Source organism: Condylura cristata, unplaced genomic scaffold, assembly GCF_000260355.1.
Source record: "Condylura cristata isolate star-nosed mole 26May11 unplaced genomic scaffold, ConCri1.0 scaffold00009, whole genome shotgun sequence".
Classification (NCBI taxonomy): Eukaryota; Metazoa; Chordata; class Mammalia; order Eulipotyphla; family Talpidae; genus Condylura; species Condylura cristata.
This window is the reverse complement of record NW_004567110.1, coordinates 48539136-48555257: the sequence shown is the minus strand read 5'-3', so window position 1 is coordinate 48555257 and position 16122 is coordinate 48539136. Positions and strand designations below refer to the sequence as shown.

At 35.7% G+C, this 16122-nt stretch overlaps 1 long non-coding RNA gene across 2 annotated transcripts in view; it reads left to right on the top strand.

The window, feature by feature from the left end:
• Positions 1-194: 194 nt before the first annotated feature.
• The window catches only part of LOC105853418, a 22046-nt gene continuing 6118 nt past the window's right edge, over positions 195-16122 (top strand). For both annotated transcript variants that reach the window (XR_001145283.1, XR_001145282.1), the window contains exons 1-2: positions 195-296; positions 8075-8203. This is a non-coding gene — a long non-coding RNA (uncharacterized LOC105853418). The remainder of the gene's footprint in view (positions 297-8074; positions 8204-16122) is intronic.

Below are 16122 nucleotides of genomic sequence, written 5' to 3'. Positions count from 1 at the left end.
TAGGAAGCGGGTTATAAAGGCGGCTAGTCACTCCTGTGGCCTGCCGGGAGATGTAGTTTGAACTGGCTCGCCTTTATCCTCTTACCCACTCAGAGGCCTAAGTAAAGCGGTGTGAAATACCACATTTCCTAGGATGCCCTGCGGTGCACCCAGATTCACTTCCGCCGGTAGGCGGAGGGAAGGATACAGGAAAGCTTGGTACAGACAGAGCTCAAGGTAATGGGTATCGGAAGCTGAGGGCCTGAAGTTCAGGACTCCTAGAAGGGGAGGGGAATGAAAGGTTTTCTGTGAAGAAGGTACAGTAAATAAATGTCTAGCGATATAGCGGGCTGGGAAGTTCAATTAAAGGGTCTAATCTAGGATGAAGATTTTTTTTAAGGGGAGATTATCTTAGTGCTCCTTAACTCGTCTTTTTCTGAGAGACCCTTTCTCTAGTCTCGTCTAGTCTTGTTCTTACCGCTATTCTAAACCTCTGAAGCTCCTGAATCCCCCTTTTCTGCTCCCCCATCCTCTACTGGTAATGGTTGAGACGCCATTTGTTTTGCTGTCCCTATGTGTTTGCAGTTTATAGTACAAATAACATTACTGTGGGTTTGTTTAGATATAATGTCCATCTACAAAGCCTATTAGCTATTGTTTGCTCTTTACAAACCTCCCCCCAGACTAATCATACCAGCTATTTATTAAGTTCTCAATGTCTGTCACAATATTTTCATACACGATATCATGTACTCTTCGTAATAAACCTATTAGGAAACAGGTCAGGAAATGAAATGACTTGCTCAAGTTCCCACAGCCAGTGACTAGATAACCATTCAGACCAATATCTATACCCGTTTTACAGACAGGGAGAAAAATTTAAGCCATTATTATGTAAATTATAACCAACTTCTGGTTACTATTGCTTTCTACTTTACATAATGGTTGTACTTCTCATCCTTATACCAGTACTGTAACACCTTCATGGAGTATTGTTGACTCCATTTACAATTATGGAAATGGAGATTAGAAGGAATTAAGTAATTTGTGCTAGGTCAAATTGCCAGTGTATCTCAAACTCAGAGAATGCCTTTTACAATACAAAAGAAAAAAAGAGCTGTTACTCTTAGATCTTTTCTTAGTGATTAGAGGGGTGGTAAACATGTTTACCCTTAAGGCAGCAAGCAGTAGGGCTTTCTGACCTACACACCAGGAAACTATCTCTAAGTGCAAAAGCACATTCATATGTTAACTGAAAGCTAATTGCTACTTTATTATTTGCAGTCAGGCCCTTTTCACTTATCATTCTGGAAGTTACTGCTTTCCGAAGCCCTAGATAATTGAAGTATTTCAAAATTTGTGAAGCCTTTGGCACAAAATAGAGACATCAGTGCCGCCCATGAAGTCCTTTGAGTCTTCTGCAGCTGCCATGTAAATTATTTTAGTTTTTTTTAGTAAATAGAATGTGATGTTTTTAAACGAACAGTCTGTAGTACAGACACTCTAAAGGCTATTAGTAATGCTGTCATGCTCTTCTGTTTTAACAGCACCAAGCCAAATTTTCCATATTGATGATATATATGATCAATGTGTTGTTTTTTTGTTTTAATTTGCACCTGAATATGGCATTCTGAAACATATCTTCACAAAATGACCAGTTTCCACCCTGCTGAAGCTAAAGGAGCAGCCTTTCCTACTCTTTAGGCACACTCCGCTTGACTGATCCAGTTTATTTCTCCTGTGGAACCTTGGTTACTTGGAAATATTTTTCCCATAGTAAATCCCATACATAAGCTCATTTGTTACTATAGTTCTCTTAACTTTAAGAGCTATACTTTTGAGGAGAGTAGTAAAGATACCTATGTGTTCAGCACAGTTAACATGGAGAGGGAGAGGAGATTAATTTTCAGGTAATTGTAGAATTAGGTTATTTAACCTGGAAATCACTTATTTAATGAGTTTGTAAATGCATTTAAAGTTCAGAAAGCAAGAAAGTTAAATAGGGGTAAGTGAAATTAGCGAGGCCAAGTTCTACATATGAATTATTTCTTTACAGGCACTTAGAAGACACAGGTGCCTATGAAATAAAGAAAATTTTGTTAGGGCAAATATGACAATATTTCTTATAAGGCAGTAGAAATGCAGAAAGCCTCTATTCTGTTCAAGTGAGACACATAGGCTTCCTTCTTTCTCTCAATTTCTATGATCTTAATTGCCTAATAACTTTCACAAGATATTTGTGGGATAGATACTATATGTTCTTATCTCAGTAGTCCACATGTGAAAAATAAACGACACCTAATTTTAGCTGCTCTGCTATATACCTTTTCTGCTGTCAGCCTAGCAACATTTGTATCTGAATTGTCAAAATTTGGCTAAAAAGAATATATAGAGATTTTAGGATGTTATATATATTATATACATATGCTTTATATATATTATATATGCTTTATACATATAAATAAATATATATTTTATATGTATATGCTTGATATATATATTTAGGATGTTTATATATATATATATGCAGCCACTTCAGTGTGAGTTCAGTCCCCAGCCTGGAGGTGATCCACATGGTATGGCAGACCTCTCCTGTCTTGCCCACTGCTCCCCTCAGCAGCCTCTAACTGCCCCTGCACCTCTGGCTTGTACCCCAGTTCTGTATGCATGAATAAATCTTTTTTAAAAAAAGTCAAGAAATGTTTAAAAAAATTTTTTTCATAATTCCTAATATGACACATCTACCTTCTGGTACTGTTTTTAGCAAACCTTGTAAATGTAAAAGCAAAAGACATCCACTTAACAGAGTAATCGTCACAATTTTTTTTCTCTAATGTTGGAAAAGGTAAGGAAGATTTGTGAACTTTATCAACCATAAACTCTCTCATATAAAATATACATCTATACTAAAAGTTAATTGTTACTTCAGGTACCTATCCCAGATAATCAAACTTTGAGTCACAAGCTTTCGTTAAGAGCTTAGGATAGGCGTTGGAGAGACTTAAATACTAAAGTAGGTATTGTAGAAACCTAAAGAAATTCAAGGGCTTTTTATTTTATTTTTATTTTTAAAGATTTATCTATTTATGCATATAAGAACTGGGGTACAGGACAGAGGTGCAGAGGGGTGAGAGGATTCACCAGAGACAGAATGGGGAGCAGAACAGGCAGATTGACTGAAATACACTGCTGAGGGGGTTGAGGGTGGGTCAAGATAGATCTGTCATGCCATGTGGGTCACCTCCCTGGCAGGTAATCGAATTTGTGCTCCTGTGGCTGCAGATCACCTCATAGTGCTATACTTTAACCTGATGCGCCACCAGGGAAGGCCTAGTTTCTGTTGTTTTTAATTACAAAAGGGATTGCTTGATGTAGAATATTTAGACTATAAGTAACAAACGAAAATGAATGTGTTTCAATTAAAGATCATAATCTTTTAATTATAATTATTAACGTTTTTTGGGGTTAGTTAGGGTTTTTCTTTTTTGAAGAAACCAAACTATCATCAACATAATAGCTATTATTTCTTGAGTATCTACTATGTACCAGGGTTTCAATGTGCATTTGTTTAGTCCCTACAGTATCCTTATTTTACAGATAAGGAAATGAATACAGAAAGGTTAAGTAACTTGCTCAGTGTCTCATTGCTAGTAATCTGTAATTGTGATTGAAACCCAAGCAGTCTACCTCTAACTTTTATCCTGTATTGATTCTTCGGCTATATTGACCATTATGCTACTGTTTTTAACTTGTATTGTTTAATCATACCATGAACAATAAATACACTTGTCCAGCATTTTAAATGAAAGCTTACTTTTTACTTTAAAAACATTTTAAACATTTGAAAGTATACCAAAAAAAAAAAAAATCCTGAAAAATATTCCTGTACCCACAACTCGGTTTACTAAATTTCAGTATTTCAGCATATGTTTCATCAACAAAAACAAAAAACAAAAAAAACCCCACATACTAGATTTAGTAAGACTAAGATTTTGAGGATTGACTTTACATGAAACAAAATTGCACCTTCTCACTTATAAGGGAAACTGCCATTTCTTATATTAAAAATAGGCTGTTCTTTAAATTTACTGATGAGTAAGAATTTCTATGTAGTGAACAACTTGATAATTATTGTTACTATTATCATATAGCCATTCTTCAACACTCTGGCTCAAGCAGGAAGTTTATTAATTACTGGGTGATAAAGATAGCAAGCATATAGTAACATAAAACTAGATAATGTGACTTGCATGCCTTACTTGATATTTTGGCTGCCTGACCTGTCTTCATGTAGTGAAGGTCACCTTTCACTGAGGTAACATCTCAGTATTGCTCAGTACATCTGTTTATGGTGATGGGGAAGTTTTATGCCTGCCCTGCGCAATATGGTAGCCAATATTCACATGTGGCTATTAAATACTTGGAATGTAGCTGAGTTGTTAATTTCAGTTGCCACATATTACTAATACTTACTGTATGAGCACACATCTAATCCTCAAAGTCTACTTAAAAGTGAATTCCTAAATTGCAATGAGTCCCTGGCTCTGGTGGGGTCAAAGAATGAAAATAAAGAGGAAGATTTGGGGGGAGGATGGAAATATTTCTTATCTTGATGATGATGGTAGTGATATGTATATATATTTATAAAAATCACCCAAATTTGTACTCTTAATTGGGTGCATTTTTGTTGTATGTAAATGATAACTCAGTAAAAATGATATGAAAAGTTTCAAAGACAGGAATTTCAGTCTAGTCTATCTAAAACAGTCTAGCCCCCCCACTCCCCCCTCCCACCCCCCCAAGAATCACTAAAATCAGGACCCTGTGTGATCTGGCCTCTGACCATTTCTCTGTCACTGTTTTCCTGACTTCTGCCACACTGGTGTCCTTGGTAATTGTTAATTCTCAAACACTGCCAGCACATCCCTGTCTTAAGGTCTTAAGCTCTAGTACTACTTTACCAAGCTATGGAAAATAGGTATCTGTTACAAGTGTCCCTTGATGAAAGCTATTCCTAACTAAACTTTCTGAAAAAGAAGCTTCATCCTTTTCATTCTGCATTCTCTTTATCCTGCTCACTTTCTTTATAGCATTATCAGTATCTGAAATTATATAGTTACTTGTCTGTTGTCTTCCTCCATTAGACTGTAAGGTGTTCAGAAGAGCAGTTGTTGATTGTTGGATTCCCTGTGCCAGGCACACAGTAGCCTCAAATATAACTGAACAAGTGAATGGCCATAATCCATGTTAGTGTTTCTCAGCCTGAGAACCAGGTATAGGTTCCTTAAAAATATACAACTCTCTACAAGATTTGTAATTTTGATATTCAGCTAAAACAGTAGTCCAAGTGAGTACTTTAAGAGGGTTTTGAGTTCATGACTTCACATTGAGTTAGGATTTTGTATCAAAGGAAAACCTAAGGATATACAAGTGTATGGATAAAGATTTCAAAGTAATTTTAATAGCAGTGATAACAGGTCACACAGTAGCCTAGGCATGCCACAAAGAATCAGCACTTTAACTATCAGTGCCACATTCCTACTAGAAATGGAAATTACACAAAGCACACATACATATACTTAAACTCACAATTTAGTAGCGTAAGTGACATGGTAAATACATGGCAAAGAATTGTTTTTATGATTCTCAACAATAGTTAGACTTGATGCTATTTAATTTGGATTTTTCTACTCAAAATACAAAGCCTAACTTAATAAAACTAAATGAGTTATCAAATGATACTCAATTAAAATTGACTTACTGGGATTTTATAGAACCAAAATTTTTATTAAAATAATGAGATCTAGTTTTCTTGAACTACCAACAAATACCCTGTTGGAATATATACAAGTAGGCATCATTTGCACTAACATTATTAAACATGCAGAGATAATTTAAATATAGAAGTTGGTCAGATGCTGTCTTGATTTTCATAAACCTAACAATTCACAATTCAAATTAACAGGTTATAAATTACTGAACCAAATAACCACTGTTGTTGGAAAAGGAGAATGCATTTGTATTACCTTTGCCTCTCATCCTTTTTTCCTTTTATAAGGCAGAGAGTAATTTTGGGGTAAAAGAAAAAGTTCAAGAGTTTACTAAGAGAACCATGTTTAATAGTTGTTCCAGTAATAGACTTCATTTTTTTTTGTAAAATAACCTGATCTCTCTGAACCTTCCAAATCTGTCCCCTAAACAGAGTCTAATTCAGTACCTTTCATTAGTATGGCATTAAATGTCAGAACAAGAAGTATCTAATACATTTTTCATATGTATAGTTTCATGAGACATTTTAATAGGTTAGAAAAAAAGCAAAAATTTAAAACTTTTTTTTTAATACTGTGAATCATTTACATATATCCTATTATTGTATTCTAATGTAAGTGCACTATAATAACGGTAACCAAGAATTTAAATCCAAGGTATTCTGCACTTGGGTTTTATTTAAGAGGATAGAAATACATCAAAGGAAATTGTGTGTGTATACTAAAAGTGTCAGCACTAGGTGTCAGCAGATTACAACATCAGAGAACACCTCATTTTGAGCATTGGCAAAATAGCAGTAATTGGATAGTACATCCATTAGTGGGACACCTCTCACATAGTATTTTTCTATATGGAAATGCTAATTTTTCCATAGGCTGGTATTTGTGAAGATGTTCTTCAATAATTTTATGGTATAATGTTGAAGGGGGGGTATTCTATAGTCAAGTATCTTTAGGAAATGATGCATAAACTAAGTAAGTGTTCTTTTCCCACTCTAGGTCTTTTCAGAGTCTATGTTGATAACATTGTGACTCCAGAGAGCAGCAGTCATGGCTCCAGAATGTCTACACAGGGAGAAAAACAAGCCTAGAGTCAAGAGTTTCCTTAAAGGAAAAGATATTAGGCTATGTCCTTCAGTTACATTTGTTTGTTTTGCACATTATTTTATTTAGAATGTATATTTTGAAAATGCTGATAGTGGGAGTGTTAGTGTTCTAAGCCATCTTGTGGTGCTTTTACTGGTATGCAGAATTTTCATAGTTCTTTGCTCTAAAATAATTTTGAATCTGGGTTAAAGACACACTTCAGAAAGAACAACAGACATTTAGTGCCCCTCATTATCATTTCTACTTCTATCAGTGGGCTTGAAAAGGAGTTGATGCTTGGCTCTATTTTCTGGTAGTTTATGGAAATTCTTTTCCATTTGCTGTTTTAATTCAGCTGATAATGTATTTTTGTATGTGATGTGTGGGAGAGATCCAACTCGCTTTATCTATCCAGCTCTATCCATTGCAAAATAAATACCAGTTATCTCAAACCTTTGCAAAAAATGTGCTTGTGGCTTTGTTTTTAGGCACAGAACTCTTTAGATGAACTTACCAGTAAGTTCAATATGTAAAACAGACAAATGTGGTTGCATTAGGGAAGGATGAAAGTTATTCCAACCTGCCAGTGACCCTTACCCCCTATAACACTCCCCACAGGCGAGGCTCCAGAGAGTACTTTGAAACCACTAAAAAAAATTCATGTTTTCATAGATGACTTTAAATGCTATGTCTATAATATGCTACATCAAAATGTTTAGCTACTCTAATTCTTGCTGTATTTCTTGGACAATCTCATACTTTAAGTTACAGAGTCTGATAACTTTCTAATATAACAGGAAATGTTGAAACCTCTAATTAGTAAAATAATAATTGGGGGTTTTGGAGGCCTGTAAAACTACTATATTTTTAAAGTAATGTCTATTATTGGCAACACAGCTTATCATTTAACTTCTCATTATTATATTGGTAGATCATTCGATAATTGTGTCACAAATTTACAATTGATACCTTTTGATCCACCAACTCACATATAGGATTTAACCCTGTTGGGAAATATTTACAATTATTTTTATTATTGAAAATGGTCCAGATGTTTAGCAATGTGGCACTGTTTAAGTGAATCATAGCTCAGTCCGAAATGGCAAGCTCTGCAGCCACTACTGAGATACAAAAAAATTTGAAAACTTATGATGAACTGAAACCATACCAAGCACCTTATTTTGTCTTACATAAACCTAACAATAGCCCCATATGATAAATATCATTATTTCCATTTATAGATGAGAAGACATAAAGGCAAAGTTCAAACAACTAGTAAATTCATGTTGTGGAAACTCCACCCATGCCTGCTCATAACTCTTGTTCTTAATCATTGTCCTATGACAACGGAAAATATTAACTATTTACTGGTAAGTTATTGTTTTAATGCAGTTTAACTGACATTAAAGTAAACAAAAACCTTGCTCCTATATGTAATCCCTTCCTTTGCAAAGTTACTTATTCTTACTAATACTACCAGAAATGAAACTAGTTTTATACATGTTCTTAATTGCTTCTGGAACTCTAAGAACTCAAGTAATACTGATAATTATAAAACAACTGCATCTTTCATCATAAATTACAACTCTTTATATGATTGGATATACTTGTAGGCTCTTTTTTATTTTTTGTAAACTCTTATAATGTCCTTTAATTCTATCTTTTTTTGTTATAGTGTCATCTTAATAGGCCCTAGCTAGGGTTGCAGATGAACCAAAAGGAAAACAGTGGAGGAATCCGTGTAGGTCTGGGTGCGTAATTTCAGCACTGAAGAGTTCATTGTGTATGTTGTATAACATGGTGGTTAGAAGTGTTAGTTCTAAAGCCTGGCTGGTTAGATTGAGTCCCAGCTTTTGAATTTGGGAGACTTGTTTCCTCTTGGTATCTCAGTGTCCTTATAAAATGAAGGTGGCCATTGTACCTACCTTATAAGATTATGGTGGATTGAATTGGTGAAGTGTTCTAGAAAAGTGCCTGGGACATAGTGAATTTCAACCATTAGCTATAGTCGTTACTGTTGTCACCTTCAATATTATTAATTACTGGTACAGAAATGGGAGAAGGGAAAAATTATCACAAAAATAATTTTTGATTGCTTATTATGTGCCATATTCTATAGTCTCCCCATTTGATCTTATGAGGTGAATAATTTTACTATTCCCTTTTTAGATATGAAAGTAGAATTTAGAAACTTTTCTAAGACTAAAGACAAGATAAATACTGATTGCCACCTGGAGTTAGCAATATGCTGAGAAATTAATGAATGGAAGGCCTGCAGAATCTTGTCTCCCTCTAGGACCAATGGTAGTGTTCTGAGATTCAGCACTGGATGACTTCCCAATCTGATATCAGAAACTGTGCTTTAGAAATTTGACTTTTCATACTGGTTTTATTTTCAGTAAATATTTCATGTCATCTCTTAGTGTGTACTAAACTTCTTAATTTTTAATTATCAATGTGTCATTTGTGCTTTGAGTGCGCAAAATGGAAAAAAAGGGATCTATGGTCATCTTTTACTGGATATTTTAGGGAGAACATCTCAGTTCAATACCAGGTGTGCTGGGTTTCAAATGCCAGATGCCCAAAAGGGAAACAAATGCAGGGAGGAAAAGCTTCTTCTCCAGAGGCTTCTGAAGTCTCTGTTCTAACCTTAGAAGTTTGTTTCCTAGAAGCTGGCCTTTTCCTTACTCATCTGTCCAGCATGATTCATTCCCAAGAGTGTTGAGTAAGTGAAATTTTATAGCATTTGTTTTTGTGACTTTTATAAGCATGGTATCTGGAAAGAACTTAGACTTTGGAGTCAGAGGGACCTGAGATAAACTCCTGACTTTATTACTTAGTAGTTATATGATTTGGGACTGGTTAATAACTTCTCTGGTCTTCATTTATAAAATAGACCTGTATATTCTTGCATGTATTCTGCCAGTGTGCAGCCCCTCACATGGGAGTGACTTCCCAGTCCGTTGTCTGGAACCTATCCCTGATCCCTTCTGTTAGCCAAGTTTCTGCTTTACTAGCACAGAACTAGGGTGGAAGTCAGGTTGTTATCTGAAGCAATGTTACAGGGACATGGAAGCTGGTGAAATTACATACAGCAAGAATCCACAGTGGCCTCAACCTCTCCTCTTTGTAGAGTTTTGCTCTGTAGCCTAGTTGTTACGACACGCTGACGTTTCTCCTATTAAATGCCCCCTGTCCTTTCTACCCTAACTTCAAATTCCTTGAAGTTTAATCTAACTTCTTAGATAATGTTCACCAAAGTCCCTCATTCTGATAATTCAAAGGTAAATTGTATATTCATGATATTTATGGAACTAGAAACTTGACAGGAGCTGTCTTATAACTGGCTCAGTATACACTGAATGAATATTAGCTATACCGTGGTGAACAATATACATGAAGAAGTGAGAAATAAATACAAACATGAAACAAACTCAAATTAGTTGTGAAAAGACAAAAGAAATGTTTATCTAAGGGAGAAAACAATGTGTAGGGGAGTATTTTGTGAAGTGTTGGGAGATGATGTCCCATGAAGAGTGACCAGTTCTGGGAGTATGACTGGCCAGGCAGCAGACCTTTGCCACTGGAGGACTGAAAGATGCCAAAAAGGCATGAGCACAGTGAATGCTGACAGTGGCTGAGAAGCAACACAAGAGAGAGATAAGGAGTAGTTAACATAGGACTTTTATAGTTTTTTATTTTATTCCAGAAATTGGAATTCATTGAAAGGTTTTAAGGAGAAAATGAGAAAATGAAATGACTGGACTTACGATTTTAAATATAACTCTAGGTAGTAAGTGGAGAATCACTAGGAAGGTCAAGAATGGAAGCAGGGCTATCCTTCACAGAAATTTTGGCAAATGAGGGTTTTTGGTGACTCTGGTTGGAGTTCATTAAAACCACAATGAATGGCAAACAAAACAAACTACAAGACAGACTAACCTAACCTTATCCATAAAGAATTATTCATACAGTTTGTGATGATCATCATAGACTCTTCACAGGTCTGAAGGGGCCAGAGTTATAACTGTAACCCCACATCTAAAATTGTGTGGATAATTTGTAAAATCTTTTTATTTTGAGAATTTTAAGTTTCCATAAAAAAGCAATAAATTCCCAGTACCCTGGAAATTACTCAGTTTCCCAGTGATTATTAAGTACTGACATTTACTTCATCTGTCACTTATTTTTCTTACTTTCCTGAAATATTTTAAAACAAATCCCATATCTGTAATTTTGTCCTTTCTTAGGATCCATCTCTAAAGTATGAACATTTTCTTATGTATGGCAAAAGCCATATTCCCAAATTCCCAACTTGTTATGAACATTTAATCAACTTTCCACAAGGTTATATAGTATTATAGCCAGTTCCATAACCAAATTCATTGCTGTCTTGAAAGTATTTTATTGTTGGTTTGCTCAAGTCAGAATCTAAGTAAGATCTGCACAGTGCATTTGTTTGTTCAGATACTTTAGGTCTGCTTTACTCCCGGGCACTACTTTTACTATTTTTCTTTTTTCAGAATTTTATAATTGACTTGTTCTAGAAGCTGAATTTGCTATCTTGTAAAATGTGTAAATATTTCCTAAATTAAAAAAAACAAGGATATATGGAGTTAGAGCCTTAACTTCCAGTAAGTCAGGCCATCTATCAGGAATGATCTTTGAATTTTCTGAAATAGAGTACAGTGGAGTGAACCGTAAACACTCACCACACTTGGCACACATAAGCAAGCTACGAAATAAGTGCTCCGCTTACTGCTTAAATTCTATCATTGAGTCTTCTCAGATTCTTGACCTGCTTACTCATTGTCATTCCTCTACTGTTATTAAATTAACAGAATTTGAAAATAGCACAATTTCTGAAACATTGCAAAAGCAATTAAGATAATGTTTCTATTTGCTAACCTCAGCCTTCATTTCAGGAATTTGAAAATTGAAAATAGTTGAACTGAAGGTAACATCAATAAAAGCCAAATTTGATTTCACTTTAAGCAAACCCAGAAAAAGCAATAATCAAACAATACATGTTTGTTTGTCCCCCCCCCCCCAATATCACTGTTTTCACAAAAGAATGGCTTTTATTTCTTTGCTCTAATTCGGCTTTGTTTCTAGTGAAACTGTATCTTATTACTGATAAATAACTATAATTAGATCACTAGTTTTTTTGACCTTGTTTCAACAGGTGGTTATGTATATAATTGCAAATTTTAAAAGATTTTAAAATATTCATCCAATGTTGATCATTTTGAATTACTAATTTGATAATTCATAGCAATGGCATAGTTACAAATTAAGCAAACGTCATACTTGCAAAGGACTGAATATTTAATGTTATTTATTTCTGTAAAACAAAAGATGTACCATTGAACTTGTGCCCGCTCATTCTGACTTAATCCTGTCTCTACTATTTATAAACTGTATGATAGCACTCGAGAAGTTTTACTTTTCGAAGCCATAGTTTTCTCATGCAAATGGACATGCTCTAATTCATTTACAGGGAATTAGGGATAACTAGTGAGATAGGAATATAAAGGACTGCTTGTATAATTCTGGATATGTCTGTTGGATCAAACCTCAAACTAGGAAGCATTTAACAGATGTACACATTAGATATCTAGAGGTCAAAGAGTTTTGAACCTGGATCATTGAATTTTCAACCACCCTGTGGGGCTTCAGCTGCTCTTTCTTGATCCCTGTGACAGAAGTCTGTAAGTCTTTAGCGGATCAAGCTAGACAGTCACTAGCCATTGATAATGGCTGGAGCATCAAGGTAAAGTCTGGGATGTATCGGGTGGTTATGGATGACATTTCCATCCTCCACTGTTTAAATTAGTCACTCAGCTCCTATCACTCTTTGTATTCATAACATTTTGCCTTGGTATTTTTATTTGTATGGAAATGTATATGTTCTACTAAAATACATGTATCTTAAGAGTAGGGGGAGGGCGTTGCATGGGGGAGTGGGTCGCAGAGGTCACAGAGAGTGGGTCTCCTTGTATGTATGTTGACCTAAACAACTGTATGCTGTAAACCTCAAGTTACTTACTTTGTTTTCATCTGAGTATGAAGATGCAGTTTCAGTTTTTGGATATAGTGCAAATATTAGCAGCACAAGCAATAGGTTAACTATAAAATAGGAATTAGTATGGGGAGAGTACAAGAATATTTTATATGAAATTTTAATTATAAAACATTCTTGCTATTGTGTTGCATAGCCATAGCAGATTGAAGGCACTGTTTAGGGCTGAATTGTGATGTTGAGAGAGTCCTCTGGTGATGTTGAGAGTCTACTGTTTAGGGCTGAATTGTGATATTGAGAGAGTCCTTCCCTTTCCAAGGGAAGAGAGAATTTTTGCCTCCACTGCTCTGTCCCGTCCTTTTGCCCAGAGGATGGGCAAATCACTTTTGGAAATGATTTTGAAAGCTGATAATTTTTCACTGTGATGTTGGACATATCTGTCCCCAGGCCAGCAGGGACCTCTGAAGAGAGATCTTTATGACCTGACCTTTCCACCACCTTGTCCCATCCTGTGTTTTTTCTAATGCATGTATAGGACTTTTATAATCTCACAGTTATCCAAACTTCTTTCTAAACTTTAAGTACTTTAACAAAAATTTAAGTTGAAGGTGCCACTCTTAGACACTTAACACCCAATGAAAGCCCAGTCATCACGATAAATCCTTGAGTTTGCTTAAGAAAATGATGCTGGTCATCACAACTTCAGCATCTCCATTTTTGATGCTCAATTTCCCCTGCTGATCTCAAAATTTCCTGACTTCTCCTTCTGCTTTCTCATCCCTTTACTTTCCTGTGTAGTAATTTAGTGACAAATTATTGCTGCTAACCCCTCAAGACCCCCTCACCCATACTACATTTATTGTTACTGCAATAAAAGTGTTTTAAACTGGTTTTTCTAAAAAGAAAACGAAAACAAGGATCACATACATCTGTCTAACTTCTTATGCTTAGCATAGAACTTTTCAGTGTTGTAAGAACACAATAAATTTTTAATCAAATTGTCACTTAGTAAAAAAATTGCCTCTCTGTTACAGGTAGTGAGAACCCCGAAGCCTGCCTGCTCTAAATAGGTTCTGCCATCTGCCTCATCAAGACAAAGCATCAGACCTTTAATGGAAAGGAACATTAATACAATTACTGTGCAATACAGAAAAGATAAAGACCCAAAGTTACCCACCCCCTCCTGGGTAAAAGTGTACTCCAAAAGGATTGGCCCAAAGCAAGGTCCGAAAGCCTGCCACAAGTCTAAAGCACTTCCCAGCTTTAGACTTGGGTCCCCAGGGTCAGAAATGGCCAGACAAGTCTGGGAGGAAAAGAACAAAATCAAAATCAAGATAAATGCTGCCATAGTGAATCTCCACACAGTTCTCTGACCCATATCTGTTTCAACCAAGAAACAAGAAAGCTTCTTTACATGTCTCTCTGCTGCATGTGCCTTCCTTAGGTCACCTTCTGACTCTCTGTCCTACTTCTCCCTCTTCAGATTCTTCTCTTCATTGTTCAGCTCTACCCTCCTTTTGGACGGGGCAGGGAACCTGGAACCTCCCCTTTCCTAGGGACCACCCTATTATATCTCCAATACAGTTAGGAAAGACTTAGTGCTCTCAAGTAGAAAAAGCATATTAAACCAAACCATGCCAACAATAAGTTTTAACATTGGTGGATAATATTTTAGGAGTTAAAATGGAACAAGGAGCTGAATCAAGTACTGGCTGATCCATTATACTCCCCCATAACTTTACAAAAATTCTATTCATTTAGAAAGTCTTTTTAAAAATTTTTTGTATGTAAAGGTACTGAGGTGTAGGCCAAAGGCATAAGTATATGGAGGATTGAGAGGATTCACCAGAGAGAGTGAGGAGCAGAACAGGCAGATTATTGAAATAGACTGCTAAGGGGAGCAGTGGGTGAGAAATGTGTCTGCTATTCCATATGTGGGTTAGCTCCCTGGCTAGCAATGATAGTGCTGAGACTTAACTCCTAGGCGACCAGGGCTTCCCCTCATTTAGCAAGTCTTTATTGAGAATTTGCAGTATGTGAAACACAGTGCTTAGTGAGCAAAAAGCAAAGATGGAAAGACATTGTCTTTCTGCTCATGGAGTTTACTGTTGTAGTTACTTGAAAAGTAACTACAAAATAAGATTTGTCCTACAATAATTGTCCCACTCATAAAAATAATAAAACTATATAGTTAATAAAGTGGTATGGTACCCATCGGGAAAAAACAACTAGATCAGTAGGAGTAGAACAGATTCTAGAAAATATCCCAGGTTCATACATGTAGAATTTCACCCATGATGACGTTGACATTTCACATAACTGGGAGAAAACTAGATTACTCAGCATAACCAGCACAGAGATAACTGGCTATCCATATAATGGTTTATAAATATGCTATATATAAAATACCTTTACGAACTTTGTGTAGGTAAGGCCTTCCTTAGTCTGATACAAAACCTCTTTGCAAAGCAAAACAAAACAAAATATTTTTCATCATGTTAAGAGAAAAAAATCCATACCAATTTATTAAAATATTTAAATGAGAGGGTTTTCTTTTCTTTTTTTTTTTTTTTTAAATCTTAGCAAACATTTTCTTAGCGTTTATAAAGAACTTGACATCTCCCTTGTTCTGGCTTCTATTTCTTTCGGTCTCTAGGTATTGCCACTTTGGCCTCCAGGGGACACTGTTTCCCTTTAATATTGTGGCTCAAGCTTTTGATTCTTAATTCCCAGAAGCCCAAATGAGACCACAAGACTTTACAAAGTACTCTGGATAAATACAGGGAGTAATACACAACTAGATTATTTGGCCTGCTAAATGTAAACTGCATAGCATTAGACTTTATAAGGTATTCTTTCTTTACATGTCACTGCATGCACTTAGCAAGTCACTTTTATTTCTATCCTGCATTATGTCCTCAAGCAAGCAAAATTCTTTAGAAATTAGCTCCAAGAATAGTAAGACTATTTCCAGCTAAGGGCTTCTTTTCAACTTCCAGTCTCCATTCTCATAGCTTCCTCTTCCCTAGATATTAGACATTGTGTCTGCCTCCTTCTGGAAAAAATGAAGTTTTTTTGTTTACTCTTTGGATTGTAGCTTTATCTTGTTCTAGGAAACTAGTAATCTCTGTGTCTCTCAGGCCCCTGCATGTCATCCTCAGCATGCCAAGAAGGCAAGGTCCTGACCACCTGTATAACTTATCTCTTGGCATAATAGGTACCACAAAACATAAAGACTAAAAGCAAACACCTATTTTCTGACATTCC